We start from the raw sequence: 15,927 nt of genomic DNA, 5'->3' as shown, positions 1-15,927 counted from the left end.
GGAATGCTTCCATTAGGGGACACAAAAATGATCCCATTGAACTGGAAGTTAAGGCTGCTACCTGGCCACTTTGGGCTCCTCATGCCTCTGAATCAACAGGCTAAGAAAGGAGTTACAGTGTTGGCTGGGGTGATTGACCCAGACTACCTGGGGAAGTTGGGCTACTACTTCACAAGGGAGGTGAGGAAGATTATATCCGGAATACAGGAGATCCCTTAGGACGTCTCTTAGTACTACCATGTCCTGTGATTAAGATCAATGGAAAGTTACAACAGCCAAATCCAGGCAAGACTATGAATGGCCCAGACTCTTCAGGGATGAAGGTTTGGGTCACTCCACCAGGTAAAGAACTGCGACCCGTAGAGGTGCTCGCTGAAGGCAAAAGGAACACAGAATGGGTAGTAGAAGAAGGAAGTTATAAATACCAGCTTTGACCATGTGACCAGTTACAGAAACAAGGATTGTAATTGTTCTCCCTGTTGTGTTAAGAATATGTCTCTATGTATATATATATACGGTACACATATTAAGCAATTATCTGTTTATGTTCCTCTTGTTCTCTATCATGTACCCTGAGACTTACTGACTTTATACCAGCATTTAAATGTTGTTAACCTTACTTCATAGTATTTGTAATTTTGTTACAGGATATTGGGAGAAGGGTAAATATCATTTAAGGACTTTACCTTTTTCTTCTTGGAAAGGGATTAATGCATTTCCAGTTGTACGCAGGATAATGTATCATGTTAGGTGAAACTATTATGCTACTGTACCATTTGAAAATTAAGTGTGATTTAAGGAGATAGTATGGACACCAAGTTGACAAGGGGTGGACTTGTGAAGGTTAATTCTAGATGTCAACTTGGTTAGATGAAGGAATGCTGGGAAACCTGGTAAAGCTATCTTTTCAGGTGTGTCCATGAGGGTGTTTCCAGCAGAGATTAGTATGAGAGTCTGAGTGGCCTGGGTGTGAAAGACCCACCCTCAGTGTGGGGGGGAACCATCCAATCCACTGGGGGTCCGGAGAGAACAAGAGACAGAGGAAAGAGGTGAAGCTCGCTCTTGATCTGCTGGAGCTGGGACACACTCTTCTCTCCTGTCCGTGGACATAGAGCTTGAGACTCTTCAGCTTTTGGGTTCCAGAACTTACACCAAGGACACCATCAGCTTCCCTGGTTTTGAGGCCTTTGGACTTGGACTGAGCCACGCTACTGGCATCCAGTTTACAGATGGCCTATCGTGTGACTTTTCTTCATAGCCACGTGAGCTAATTACCCTAATAAATCCCTCTCATATAATTATAACATATCCTATTGATTCTGTCTCTCTGGAGAACCCTGACTAATACATGTACTGACACCTCCTTGTGCACTGCAGTCTGGTTTCCTGAATCACCTTGTAATCTCTGGGAGTCAGAGACCAGGTTATCTCTTCTTTTGATTTTCCATGGCACTGTCCACAATAGCTGATTAAATTGGTAGAAAAGAAAAACCAAACCTCTATTCTAGAGAAACTTAATCTCTGTGTAACAAGGATTCTTTATTTTACCTGTTAGTCTTGAATTGCTTTCCTTTCTTCTGAGTGGTCCATGTTGGGAAAATAGAATGGTTCGGTCAGGGCGCTCACCTCAGGTCCAGTTGGGTGTGGTGCAGCATCTTTTGTAAGCAAATTGTGTGTGTGTGTGTGAGTGTGAGTGTGTGTGTGTGTGTGTGTGTGTGTGTGTGGAGTTACTGCACATGCGCGCCAATGTATCTTTTTAGTTTTGTTGCTATTCTTGTATTCTGAGAGAGAGAGAGAGAGAGAGAGAGTTTGTGAAGCACGCAGGCAGGTGTTGGCCTCAGGTGTCTGCCCTGTGCATCCATGCTTTCCAACCTATTGCTCCAGGGACCTTTTGGCCAGTTACCTAGCTCATAGACCTGCATGTAAGGGGTCTGTTGACCCAGGCTGGCATATGAAGGGTTTGTGACCCAGTCTATGAATGGGCTTGAGGGGTCTGTGAGCTCCAGACCCAGCCCTGGCTCAACAGTCGGCCCAGTCGGCAGGATTACTGGCAGGTAAAAGAGCCGGACAATTAGCGTGGTTGTGTAGCTAGACAATTGGCATCAAGAACAGGATTAAGGGCCGACCCCGTGGCACACTCTGGAGAGTGCGGTGCTGGGAGTGCGGCAGTGCTCCCACCGCGGGTCCGGATCCTATATAAGGATGGCTGGTGTGCTCACTGGCTGAGCGCGGTGCGGCCAGTCACAAAAAGATGAAAAAAAAAAAAAAAAAAAGAAAAAGAACAGGATTAAGAGCTAGACAATTGGCACTGTGAGGATTCCAGGCCTTAGCCTAGCAGACAATTGGTGCTGTGAGCAGGATTCTGGACATTAGTCATAGCCTTAGCTGTAGCACGACAGTCTTCTTCACAGTAGGTATCAGAAATATTGATGTCTTGTAGAGATTGATTTGCAGGAAAATTCAGGGAGGTTACTCTAACCGCAAATGTGCTCTACAATACCAAGGATCTTAAATGAATGAATGAGAAGCAATTAAGGCTTTGCTGAGGTCCTACTGTTAGAGATAACAGTAGCTAACACTCACTGTGTGACAGGGCTGAGAGCTTCATATGCATAATGTCATTTCCTCCTCACCACAGCCCCAGGAGGTATTCAGGATCAAAAAATTAATAATTTGCTTCAAATCACACAAGTAGTAAGAGGTGGAGCTAGGAGACAAATCTGGCAAGCCTAGGACTCCAGAATCTGCATTCTACTCACTGCTCATACTGCCCGGACACTGTGCCTGGATATTGGGAAAATAAAGGAAAATGGTCAGGGCCCCTCAGATGTTCAGAGTCTTGCTGAGCATGTGATGTAAATGCACGTGCACCCAGGTGTTCCTTGGTTATCATCTAAGGTAATTGCGCATGTGCACCCAGGTGTCCTGGGTTATGGACTTAAGTATAAAGGATGAGTGGCTCTGATCCACGGTGCCACCTCCCACCCTGGGGGGGGGGGCATGTGGAGGCCACTACTGCTGCTGGAGGCTGCTGCTGCTGGTGCCCCCGGGATCTTCCACAAGGCCACCGACACCACTGGACCTGTAAGCTACTGGACCTGTAAGCTACCAGACCTGTAAGCTGCTGCTGAGGACTGAGCTCGTGGCATCAGCCACCAGCTCCTGGAATCTTTCCCAATTACCTAGCATGGACCTGCATGTGAGGGGTCTAGGGATCCAGTCTGTACAATGGGTTTGAAGGGTCTGAGCCCTAGCTCTGACAATATAAATGGAAACTTAATATAAACTAAAATAATGAAACATTTTGGCTTTCGCTGTGATTTGCCTTGCTTTACACTGGAAAATCCTGGAATCAGAGTCATTCAATGGAGACAGGGGCCTCTGAGTGTGGTTAGAGTTTTCTAGCAGCTGGTCAAAGGCACAGCTGGACTGGGACTTAAACGTCACCTCCTGCTCACACAAAATGTCCTGGGGTGAAAGTAACTACTTTGGGTTAATTATGTAAGTTGTACAATGGCCAATTTGTCATCTCAGGTCAAGAGTAGTAGATTGAGATATAAAATCAGAAAAGCCTGGTGAAGGCTATGAGAAACAGAAAAAGTCAAGAGCCCATAAGCTCCTTCATAAACATGCTTTTATAGATGGCAGCAGAGTGAGGATATTGTACGTAGCAGAAGTTCTTTTGGAAGTGAGTGTAGAAATTGTCAGCCTGGTGCATTAGAAAGAAGGCTTTAAATTCATGTGTGCCATAGAAACTTGGGAGTATCTTAAGAGATGGCATCATTAAACACAGCTGACTTGCTTCCTCTAAACAGAAAAGTAAAGTGAGATGGTCTACATTGATTCATTTGGAACCTCTGAAAATCCTGCCAAAGCCTAAAAGATTAGGGAGTGGCCAGCTTGAAAAGTTTCATTAGTTGGGGAACAGCCAGGGTAAACAGTACCCATGAACTGAAGAGCTGCCTGTTGGGTTTAAAGAAATTAAAAGGATTTTTTTCTGAAAAGATACCAGAAAGTTTATGGAATATGAAAAAGAAGCCGCAGGTGATGAATTCTATCAAAGGAGGAATGGCTGCAGGGAGACGTGACATCAGAGGAAAATAACACACCTCTATTAGAGATTTTAATGGGTGAGAAAATATGGAACATATGAAAAGAGAACCCTGCTAAACTAACACCATGATTTTCCTACCAAGGGCAAGGGTCAAGTTCATAGATGGGAGTACGTTTTATAAAATCACTGTGTAAAGAGATGCTGTGACAGGAAGGAGCAGTTGTTTTTGAGGCCGTGAAAGCTCTGGACCCTGTTTGCAAAGACAGGTGGTTGACCCCATATCCCTAGGGGATAAATAGCCTGCAGTTAACTAGTAGGACTCCTAAATTCTAGTTATTCCGGACACTGGCCCCTGCACCAACTCTGTCTCTTTCTTCAGTGTGATGGGAGCCCAGGCATCTGTATTACTGAGAAAGTAAAAAGAAACTGGGAATGTTCTAGATCTCATAGATCTTACTCATCATGCCACCTGATCTCTTTTAAGCTATGATGGAAATTTCATTGCTGATGGAAAACTAGACTGAGTGAGCAATTTGGGCTTCTCTACCAGGAACACATATGGTTATCTGTGGTTTTGAAGTGATTGAGTGGATACTCTAACCACCCTGAGTAAGCATATACTCAGGGATGTCTATTTTGCATGGTTAATATAATTGAGTTAGTGGGTGTAGCTTAATTTCCGGCCTTGAATTTTTGAATTGATTTTATGTAAAATGAATTTTGACTTTTTAAAGCTTGTGATTATATGACTGTGTTTCGTGATCTGTCATAATGGGATGAATTGCCAGTTGGCTCCAGTTCACTTCTTGCTTTCTTCTCTTTCCCTTTCACCTGTGGGGGACCCTGAAGGCCAATGTAGTATATGGTTCTCTGTGGATCAGGAATGATCGAATTCCTCTTGGCAAGTAGGGACCATGAGTCTAAATAGAATAGGAGAGAAAACAGAAGATCAGTGGGCCAAGTCTATATTCTCTCTAGCAAGCCACCCTCCGGCAACCTTCCTCCCTGGAGGTATGGGTGGTGAAGTTCAAATGTACTCTACTTATAAGTGTTCTTTACCAAAATGATCTTTACAAAACCCAGGGTGAAGTTTTATTCTATTCACAGGAAGTTTTCTCTGTTTGAAATACTTAAAGTTTTATAACCAGATTGCAGGTCCAGGCCAATATCAGAAATCTACAAATTCAGCATGTTGAGTTTTGAGATTAGGAATCAAATCCCCACACAAATACTCATAGTATTTTACTTTATGGCATCTTTGTCCCACATAACATCTTGTTCTAAATTTACATGCGGCCCAACTGAGGCAAATATCCTAATACTGAACGCTTTTACAGTTTTTCATTTTAAAATGTGCTGTAGACTTCAGTGGAAAGCAGGGCTATTTTTATAACTACTGATTTCAAAGTGTTCTCACTGCAAATGGAATTTTATTTGTTCTTGCCCATGTTGTCCATGTTGTATGTACCACATGGTTATTCTTTTCTTTCTTTTTTTTTACTTTTTGGAGCAATAAGGAAAGAAAAATAAAGTGGAACATAACCTACAGCATTCTTCATCTAAAGCAATTGCTTCGCACCGTTTTGCAATTTCTCAATCCCCATCCCTGAAAGTGCTATTTTAAAATAAGGACATTATATGAAATTGCAGAAAAAGGTCCAAGTTATAAAAATTGTTTTGCCTTTTTTAAAAAAACATGCATAATAGCTTATAAACTTATAGCTCAATAGCAGAAATCAGCAGCTTGGGGTTTTGTGATCATTGTAGAAAAATAATTACTAGGGCTTGAAGACATCCAAAGAAGCAGATGGAAATTGTCCGCAGCTACTTTCCATGAATGGCAGGAATCACTGCTCTCACAGCTCACGCAGGGGCCATCTAGCTACTTCTTAAATAGAAACCCAGTTCCTCCTGAGGCTGGAAATGTTATTACAGGAAAGGAATTGTTCTTTCACGGAGCCAAAATTTGTCCTTTGTAACTTACATATTCTGCCTTTTGTTCTATTACCTATTACAGCATACATTGTCTTTATTTTTTCCACCCAGGCCCTCAACTAAGTTTACTTTCTCCTCAGTAACTATCCCGAATTATTCAAGGCAGTGACCAGTTCTGAAGTGGAGCCAAGTAATTGTCATCCAAGAAGTCCATGGTTCAGGCAATGGCTGATACTCCTGTGGCTTTATTATAATAAGAGTAGATATAGTTGCTTGATGAGCTTCTCAGCACTTAATGGCTGCCTCCAATCAGTGCCCATTTTCTGAAGTCCACACTAATTAATTAGTGGAAGTTATAAATTCTGAGTAAGCTCAAAGCAAAGTGAAAGGGATAATGAAAGACAGTACTGTGCTTTTTAAGAAATGGAAGAGTTGCTTTCATCAGAAATGGCTTTGCAAGTATTATGCAAAAAAAAAAAAAAAAGTAAAAAATGTAAAAAAACGAACGTTACTTCACACCTAGAGTAATTATGTTTAGAATTCATAGTTGAAAATAAAAACCTAAGTCACTTTGAAAGGTTGCTACATGGCACTTGAATTATGAAATATTTCAGTATATTGTATGTGATGAATTACTAACATAAAAAAGAGTAATAATGAAAAATATTTAGTTATCTTTGAACGTGTTATAAAGCACAGAAATATTTCTCATTTTTTATGTGCTAAGCTAAAAAAGGCAGGAAAGAGACCACAATTTGTGACAGCTAGAAGGGATCTTAAATATTATCTAGTTCATCCGTTTTGTCACTTGAGTAGTGCAAATTATTTTCGGAAAGAGATAGGAAGAAAAAATCACCTTCAGTAAAGGCACACGGTTGTGCGCCAAGCCAGAACAGACACAGCTTCTTTTGGTGTTCAAAAACAGTCTCACTTTCCAGGTTGCCTTGGAACGATCATTTCTTCCTCATATAGCCTTTGGGGTTTTTTTGTTTTTGTTTGGTTGTCGCCTTTTTTGTGTGTGTGTGTGGCCATTTCACTGTTCTTTAAAAAGCTCATCTATTGGAAGCAGAAGAGTGATCCTAATTTGCCTGGCACTATCCTGGATCACACCAGTTGTTCTGGGGTCTCATCCAGGTTAGCATTTGTCCAAATTCTTTTAAATATAAGCTTTTTTTGTATTAGTAGTTGCATCAATATGGTTTTCAATTATTATTATTATTAATCTTACTATTAATAGTTGCATTTAAATTAAGGCTGGAGGTTGGACAGACCTTCACTTTACCTCTTCTGCTTCTGCTATGGTCTCATCTTACATTATGTTAAAGGCATGGGTGAAGGGCCCTCACTGTAATGACCTTAACGCATGGTTAAATATGAAAGACCACTATCAATAATCAATCTTTCTTTTTGTGGGCCTTTCTAGACTGAAGGTAACTAATACTTCCCTTTCAAGGACAGTTTGCAGGACATCCAATGACAAAACCAAGTGCTCTTGGACACAAACAGTGAGGGGCACTTAACTCATTTCTGTTTCAGACAGTGGTAGAAGTATTTGATGCAGCTTATTCACTGCCACCTGATGTATCAGCCAGTTGTGCTGTAGCCTTGTTATGACCTTCAAGATACATTAAATCATCAGTTGAAAATGGGAAATTATAGCATGTGTGTCTATATATACACGTATACATATATATACACACACACATATATAGTGTGTATGTGTGTATATATATATATATATAGTGTATGTGTGTGTGTGTGTGTATATATATATATATATATATATATATGTATGGAAATTAGAGGTGGAGCATTTCTGCCACAGGGAAGTTAGAGAATGGTCTGAATGATCTTAATACTGTGATGTAACTGTCATTCATTTTATAGTACCAATCCAAAACTATTTATTTATTTTTTATTGTTTGGTAATTTAAAAAAAATTGCAACAAACTATCCAAAGCAATGATCTAAGTAAAAGAAAGGAATATTTTATGAAAGACTAAATACTGATTTTTATTTTCTCAGGAAAGTTGACAGTGAATGGAGAGCTTACATTTGTGATCTACCAAGCCAATGACAGTGATATCAGTGACCTCATGAAAACCAAGACACAAGTCTGCTAAGGAAGCATCATTATGTATCTAAAAATTAGTAGTTATTTTGAAACTATGCCTGTAGGTGACAAGTTATCACATGTACCACAGAAGATGTGTTTACATGTTACTCTGAGAAGAGTAAGTTTTCATTTAGTTCAAATGGCTATTCCAAATTATTTTGCTCATCCATTTGTAATAAGGATCATCCTATAGAGTAGGGGCCATTTCTTAGAACTAAGGACAAAACTGAAATAGACCTGCCCTAATGAAGATTAGAATGACACCTGACAGGATTGAAGAGATCAGTCAGTAATTAATTGACTGTGAGAATAAAATTTAATATCATGTAAAGGAAGACATAATCAATTCTTTATAATGTATCATCCAGAAGGGTCAGCATCTATTTACAAATTACTAGACAGTCAAGAAAAACCTAACTCATGATCAAGAAAAAGGTAACCAATAAAACAGATCCTGAGGTGACCTAGAAGTTGTATTTTGTATATAAATAATTTAAAATTGCCACTACAAATATGTTCAAGGACTTAAAGGAAAAGATGAACATAATATACAAACAAATAAGAAAGATTTTTTTCCCCCTAATTGCTTAAAAAAACTAAGCAAAAATAATAACATTGTTTTGTGGGATTTATAAGTGAAAGTAAAACATATAGTGATGTGCTGGTAAGTGTTTAATCGCTGGCTCTTTGGGGGAGAAAGCCCTGATTTATAGCACTTACCAAATTACATGGTGTAAATACTTTCACTATTACCAGTTTCAAGTTACCAATGTTATGTCAATGAGATTGCAAAATTCCTGAAAATTTAAACAATCACATCTTATGAACCAGTATAAGCTGGCTCAGGTGCAGCACCAAAAACATTTGACAAAACTAAGAAAGCAAGAGGGGCAAATAGAATCACGCTGTTTTAAGATTCTTATATTTTACATTAAGTGGCACAATATACATATATTTTTTGTATATATATATTTTAATTTCTATTGAATCATAGTTGATTATACATTTTTGGGGGGTACAACATTGACATATGTTGATCAAATCAATATTACTAGCATATATATTGCTACAAATCGTACTTATTCTTTATGCCCCTTGTCCAACCTCTCCCCATCCCCCTCTCACTCCCCCCTCCACCCTCTAATGGCCCTAGATTTCTTCTCTCCTTCTGAAAGAGTAATAGTTACTCCGTTGATTTGTTGCCTGGATGATCTGTTCAGTGCTGAGAGGTGTGTTCAGGTCCCCCAATATTATCATAGAGCAGATGCTTCTTCTGTCACTCTGGAATGGGCTTTGTGGAGAGAGACATCCTCTTCTTCTCTTTGGTCTCTGCTGGTGACTCTCCTTGTGTCACAATATTAACTGTAAGTAGACTGTGCTAAATTAAGTGCTTATGTCATAATCCCAAGTGGAACCATTGAAAATATTATGAAGATGTATTGCCAGAATATTTATAGAAAATTTCAAACAGTTTACTAAAAAATAACCTAATATAAAGCAAAAAAGGGTGAAGGGATATGAAACAAATAGAAAATGATAGCAACATGGTAAATTTAAACCCGACCATATCAATAATTACATTAAGTGTAAATAGAGTAAGCTCTACAATTATCGGTAGGAATTGTCAGACTGGGTGAAAAGCAAGATCTAACTATATACTGTCTATATGAAATTTACTTTAAGGACAAAGACACAGATCAGTTGAAAATAAAAGGATAGAAGAATATATACTATACAAGAGTAAGCTTAAGAAAGTTGCTGTAACTAGATGAATGTGAGACAAAATAGACTTTAAGACAATGTGTATTATGGGATTCAGAAAGATATTTCATAATGATAACGTTAACTCATCAGGTAGACATTATAATCCTCAATGTATATGCATTTATAATTAGCTGGAGGTCTTTAATCAAAATATTTCATGAATAGAGCATCAAAAAACTTGAGTTTTGAAGATTTTAGCTGGTTCCAATTATTAAAAAGAAAACTTGCAAAGAGAAAGGCATTAAAATTTATCCCTGTAAAAGCAAGGGAGGAACATAAACTTAAAAGATAAGAGCTCAAGTAGTTACCACTTTTTAAATTCTATAATCGTTCTTTGGAGTATCCTGATTTATGGCAAGACTCTTTGGATGTAGCTTCTATTTTTAATTAGAATAAAATGAAATTAAAAGGCTTAAGATTATGCAGTATCTAAATTTGGCAACATATTCAAAAGAATCAGTAAATAGAAGCAATTTATTTGACAAGTTTTATCTTAACAAAATTTGAATAAATATGCTTAAAAAAGAGTAAAAGGCAGTACTTACAAGAATTTTAGGGCTTAAATATTTACATACTTCTTCATGAAAAAATGAGAATGAGAATATATTCTATTTAGTAGAATTTCCTGTGCTTAGGATATAGCTTAGCACGTACAGAATAAAGTCAATTGAAGTATAAACTATTTCAAATTTATTAACCATAAAATGAAACTTTGAACAAGTTGCAGAAAATCTTACAAACAAATAAAAATAAAAAGACCATGTTAAATACATTTATCAGGAATTACCAGTAAATGCTATTTGATGCAGATACATTGACAAATCTGATAAAAGTACATAAAAAGATGCTTGTCTTTAAACATTCAGGAATTAATATAGATGAAATTTAAAAGTTTATAATGTACATAGTTTTTATTTATTAGAAATAATTTTATTTTTTCAGAAATAAAACAATTTTATAGGTCCATTAGTATAAATGTTCATTAATCAATAAAATTATTTAAAAAATTATTTTATGGTTTCCTTTCACTCTTACAGTTGTCCTGGTTTGAGTAAGTTATAGGGTTATCTACTCAGGGGACAAAATTGATCTATCAATTGATCATTTGACAGCTACTTCTTGATTACTTATTGCATGCCTATTACATGAAATGTTCAGAGAAATTAAATCACTCATCTAATAATAAACTTCTGAGTCTGCATTTGGACCCAGGTCTTCTGACTTGCAAGAGTGTACTGTTTTCACTATTGCATATTGATTACATCCTTAAATGTCTCTTATTATCAGCAAAGTAAAATTCAAATTTCTCAAACATTTCTAACCGGAAAACATTAGTGCAAGATAAATATTTTGGAGAAATTCTCTACACGATGTCTTCTTGGGAATTATATGTTATGAGAAATCCTGCAATAGCAACTCACTTAACTTAGTTTCAACTAATGTTTTTCATACAAACAGTGGCCCATTATTGTTTCTTAGAACTCAGTTTGGGAAACAGTGCCCAATGACGTAGGATGTTGTGGGTTTAAAAAGTAAGGCCATAATCTTAATTCCTTACATTTATTTACAATGTTGCCCTCACTTTTCAAGATTTAATTTTTTCCCAAAACACTCCTCGAAAAGTAAACTTTCAAAGTCAAATATATAATTACCAATAATTTCAATTTAAAAACTTTCAAAGCACTCTTGGGTCCCCAAATTAATATCCATTTATACTAACACAACAGTGCATTTTTTTCAGTGGACACGATTACATGAACAATGGACATTAGCAGTTACCGCATAGCACATAGTGGTCCTGTGATGACTGTGCACCATGATGTGTCCATGCTTGCTCATCCAACTCTTGTGCTGATGACTGATGTAATATGTAGTAAGCAGCGATGTGGGATGCTTAGGACAACGCTCACGAAAAGTGCCTACATACTGCTGTGGTCTGAATGTTCGTGTCTCCTCAAAATTCGTATGTTGAAACTTAATCACCAGTGTGATTGATATTAGGAGGGGCTCTTGGGAGGTGATTAGACCGTGAGGGCAGAGCCTTTGTGAATGGGATTAGTGCTGTCATAAACCAGGTCCCAGGGAGCTTCTTCGTCTCTTCTACCATGTGAGGACGTACTGAGAAGGTGCCATCTATGAAGAAAGATAAGGGTTCTTGTCACACACCACACTTCTGGTGCCTTGATCTTGAGCTTCCCAGCCTCCGGAATTGTAAGAAATAGATGTCTGTTGTTTATGAGCTATCCAGACTATTGTATTATAGGAACCCAAATGGACTGAGACAAAATGACAAACAATGTCTTTGTAACGTAACGTTTAACAGTAATAAAAAAAGAACCAAACAACAGTAGAGACCAAAGAAATCAATGAAAGCAAGTCACCCAGTCTATGAGATTCTCACAACTATAAAATGAGCAAACCACAAGTGTCCTGGGAAAAGACCACAGGTGACCTGTGGCAACAATACAACCGTGAGGATGACAAGAGGTGGCTTTTGTTTTATGGTGCCATCTGTGGACATATGAGATCTGACTTTGTACTCATCATTGAGAAGAAATGTACTGAGATTAGCTTTAGGTATCAAACGGACCTTCTCTCATAATTGAATTTTTATAATTCAAATGGATTTATCCTAGAGTATGATTATGATGCCCTTCAGCTTACATGGTGATTCTACCCATTTTATGATTTGATCCTTGTGGTAACTCTGAACACACCCATAATCCCCCCAAATTACTCATGTCCCTTTAGAATCCTTCCACCTAACCCCTCCCACCCCTACTCCCAAGTAAGCACTGGAGTGCTTTCTGTCACTATGGATTAGCTTTCATTTTTCAGAATCTTACTTGGCATGATCATTTTGAGATTCATCCACGGTGTTGCGTGTTATCATTAATGTTCCATTATACGGATATGTCACAACTTGCTCATTCATTCACCTGCTGATGGAAAGTTGGGTGGTTCCCAATTTGGGGCTATTACAAATAAAGTTGATAAAGGTTTTTTAAAAAACAAGACATTCAAGGTGTACAATTTAATGAGTCTTGGTATGTATACACCTGTGAAACCATGGCCACAACCAAGATACAGAACATTTCTGTCACCCTCAAAAGCTTCCTATGGCCCTCTGCAGTCCAGCCTTCCCTTCACCCCATCTCCAGGCAGCCACTCATCTGTTTTCTGTCACTATAGATTAGTTCTCATGTTCAAGAATTTTACATAAATGAAATCATGCAGTATGTATGCCTTTGTTCTTGTCTCTTACTCAGCAGAATGATTTTAAAATTCACCCATGCTGTTGTGTTTATCAGTATTGCACTCCCTTTTATTGCTGAGTAGTATTCCATTAAATGGATATATCACAATTTATTTATTCATTCAATGGACATTTGGGTGTTTCTAGTTTGGGGCTATTATGAATAGCTGCTGAGGATATTCTCCTACACTATTTATGTGGATTTAAGAGTTTCATTCTTATGCATTCTCTACAGACTAACCCCACACAGTGGCTAGTTGGTTACTCCTGAGTGTAGTTTCTTCTGAACAAGTGTTCTCAACCTATGGATCCTGTGACTCTGTTACCAATTATATTTTTTCCTTTGCTCTTGTCTCTAGAATGCTGGCAGGTAGATTTGAGGGTCAGTTACAGTAGTCATGCAATTAGTTATTGCATTTATAGCTTGTGTGCTGACATTCTCTCTGACTTATTTTACCTTTTATCATTATTCGTACCCTGGCCCCTAATTTTATCATTTATTAATTTTTTGTTACATTGTGTATTTTTATAAGATAACTCAAATCCATTTTTTAAAGAAGGAAAAGTACAGACGTATTAAATTTGGCATAATTTGAAAGGCACCAGGAAACTTCCCTCTGCCCCCAAATATCTTTTCTTTCTATTTGCCAGGCCTACCAGAAATTCTTCCATTAGAGATTCATTTCTTTGGTTTAAGAAATATTTCCTATAAAGAGCAAATCCTCAGAGAGAGAGAAGACACCTTAATCTTAGGTCAGAGAAGTGTGAATTTTTTTTATCTAAACCTTTCCAAGTGGACAGCAGAGGTTGGGGAGGTGGGAGTGTGGTGGCCCAGGAGGAACATGGTGAAAGGTAGAAAGTACTAGAAAAGGACTGAAAGAAGAAACAGGAGGAGAAGCTACCATTTTCTGTTTTTGCTCATCTCCTTGCTGAAAAGTGAGAATTTTAGTTTTATTTATTTTTTGCCATTTTTGGGGGAAATCTTCACCAGGTAAGAATTAAGTAAAATAACAGTGGCAACTAACGCTTTTTTGCTGAGCCACCTGGAAAGCTTTGATTACCGGAGCATAGAAATGGAATAAAAAAAATGAATGTAATAGGTCCCAATTTAAAGTCACTCAGTTAGAGTGGAAGTCATTTACTTCTGTGTCATTCTCTTTTGTACTGACACAGACATGTTGTTAGTTGAAGTAGGGACAGGCAAAATATAGACTGCAATGGAGAGAAAATCCTCTTTATGTACTCCAAAAAGGTAGGTGCCAGACACATTTGGCAACTGTGAACACACAGCCCCAAATCAATAGACTTGGAGAAGAGTCAATGTCATTCCCGAAAGTAAATCTGAAAACAGAGAGGTGGAAAAGAGAGAGGGAAAGAGGCCCTTATTCCTTCACCCCCTGCAACAAACCAACGAAACAAAACCATGCAAACGTGAATGAAGAACTAGATGCCAGAAAAAGTATCAACTGCTGGGGGAAGAATGATTCAGACAATACAACAAAATATATAAACAAGCAGCTGAATTGTAGATTTAGAATACTTGGCAGTTTGTGTGCGTCTTGCTGATGAAAATCTTGTTGATGGAAGCAAAATTTCTTGTGACATCGAGTTCTTGCAAATATTTTACCCTTTATAGATGGAAGTCTGATATCATTCTATAGCTTGGCAAATTTATGCTAAATGGCTATATAGACTTGTATTTGATTAAAAGTTCATTTTTGTAGCTACCAGGAGAAAAGTGAATTAGCAGTTGTTCATTATAGACAACAGGAGTAAAGAGGGAAATACGAACGTAGATCCTTTGAGGCAGTGGCTTATTGATATGTTTTCTGCATGAAGCCTAAGTTTCTTTTATGGCTCAGTACTGAATCTTGATCTCAAGTGAGAGATGGCATGTCCTTTTAGAGCCAAACCATAAACTTTGCAGGTAGGAAATTCAACTACGAAACATACAGGGTATAAACAGATGTACATTACAGCATTTTCCCCGGAAGTGGACTTGAGAGAGAGTTTAATTGTACCACCCCCACAGTGTGGGAGCCTGAAAGGATTACATTAAAGTGCTTCATGAATATTTATTGAAGCGGTAAATAAGGATGGCTGGATGGGTCTCTATCTCTCAATACAGCAGCGTCCTGGAAGGAGGAAAATAATGCAGGAAGCTTGTAAAGTCCTTATTGCCACTTGCGTCGGGGAATCATCTTACCCACAAATGGTACAGCCAGGCTGAATTGTAGCTATTCTCCCCAAATCACAATTATATTTTACTACCCACTTCGTTCTCATTTGCTTGCTGCCACTTACTTTCATTGCCTATGGAGCCTCCCAGTTTTCTTTCCCTAGACTTGCAGATGGGAATATATTATCACATACTAGCTGAGCTTTGGAAAACATGCTTCTAGTCTCTAATGTGTCGGGGATCCATTTAGCAGAAAGTTAGTGATTTGAGGTCTTTCTATTCTGCTGTTAAATGTCTTTCCTCTTACCTCTGGCTGTAGATGGTTAGAAATCTTGATTCTCAGTTGATTTTTAGAATAGGGTTTTTAGGTAATACGTGTATGGGGTAAAAGCACTTGGTTAAGGGGCAAAACCCCACAGTTAACGTGGCAGCAGCCCATCTAATCAACTCTAATCAATGTTTTAGTATGAGATTGTTTACTTTAATGATTTTAGAGCTAACAGGTGGTTGACATACCAATCCTGTTAAGAGTTTTTAAAGAATTGCTGTAGAGAAAATTGTGAAGAAATGTTTGCAAAGGGCAAGCTGTCTGTTGGTGGATTAGAGACAATTATACTTAGATT

This window comes from Cynocephalus volans, chromosome 6, assembly GCF_027409185.1.
Source record: "Cynocephalus volans isolate mCynVol1 chromosome 6, mCynVol1.pri, whole genome shotgun sequence".
Classification (NCBI taxonomy): Eukaryota; Metazoa; Chordata; class Mammalia; order Dermoptera; family Cynocephalidae; genus Cynocephalus; species Cynocephalus volans.
Note: the sequence above shows the minus strand (reverse complement) of the source record.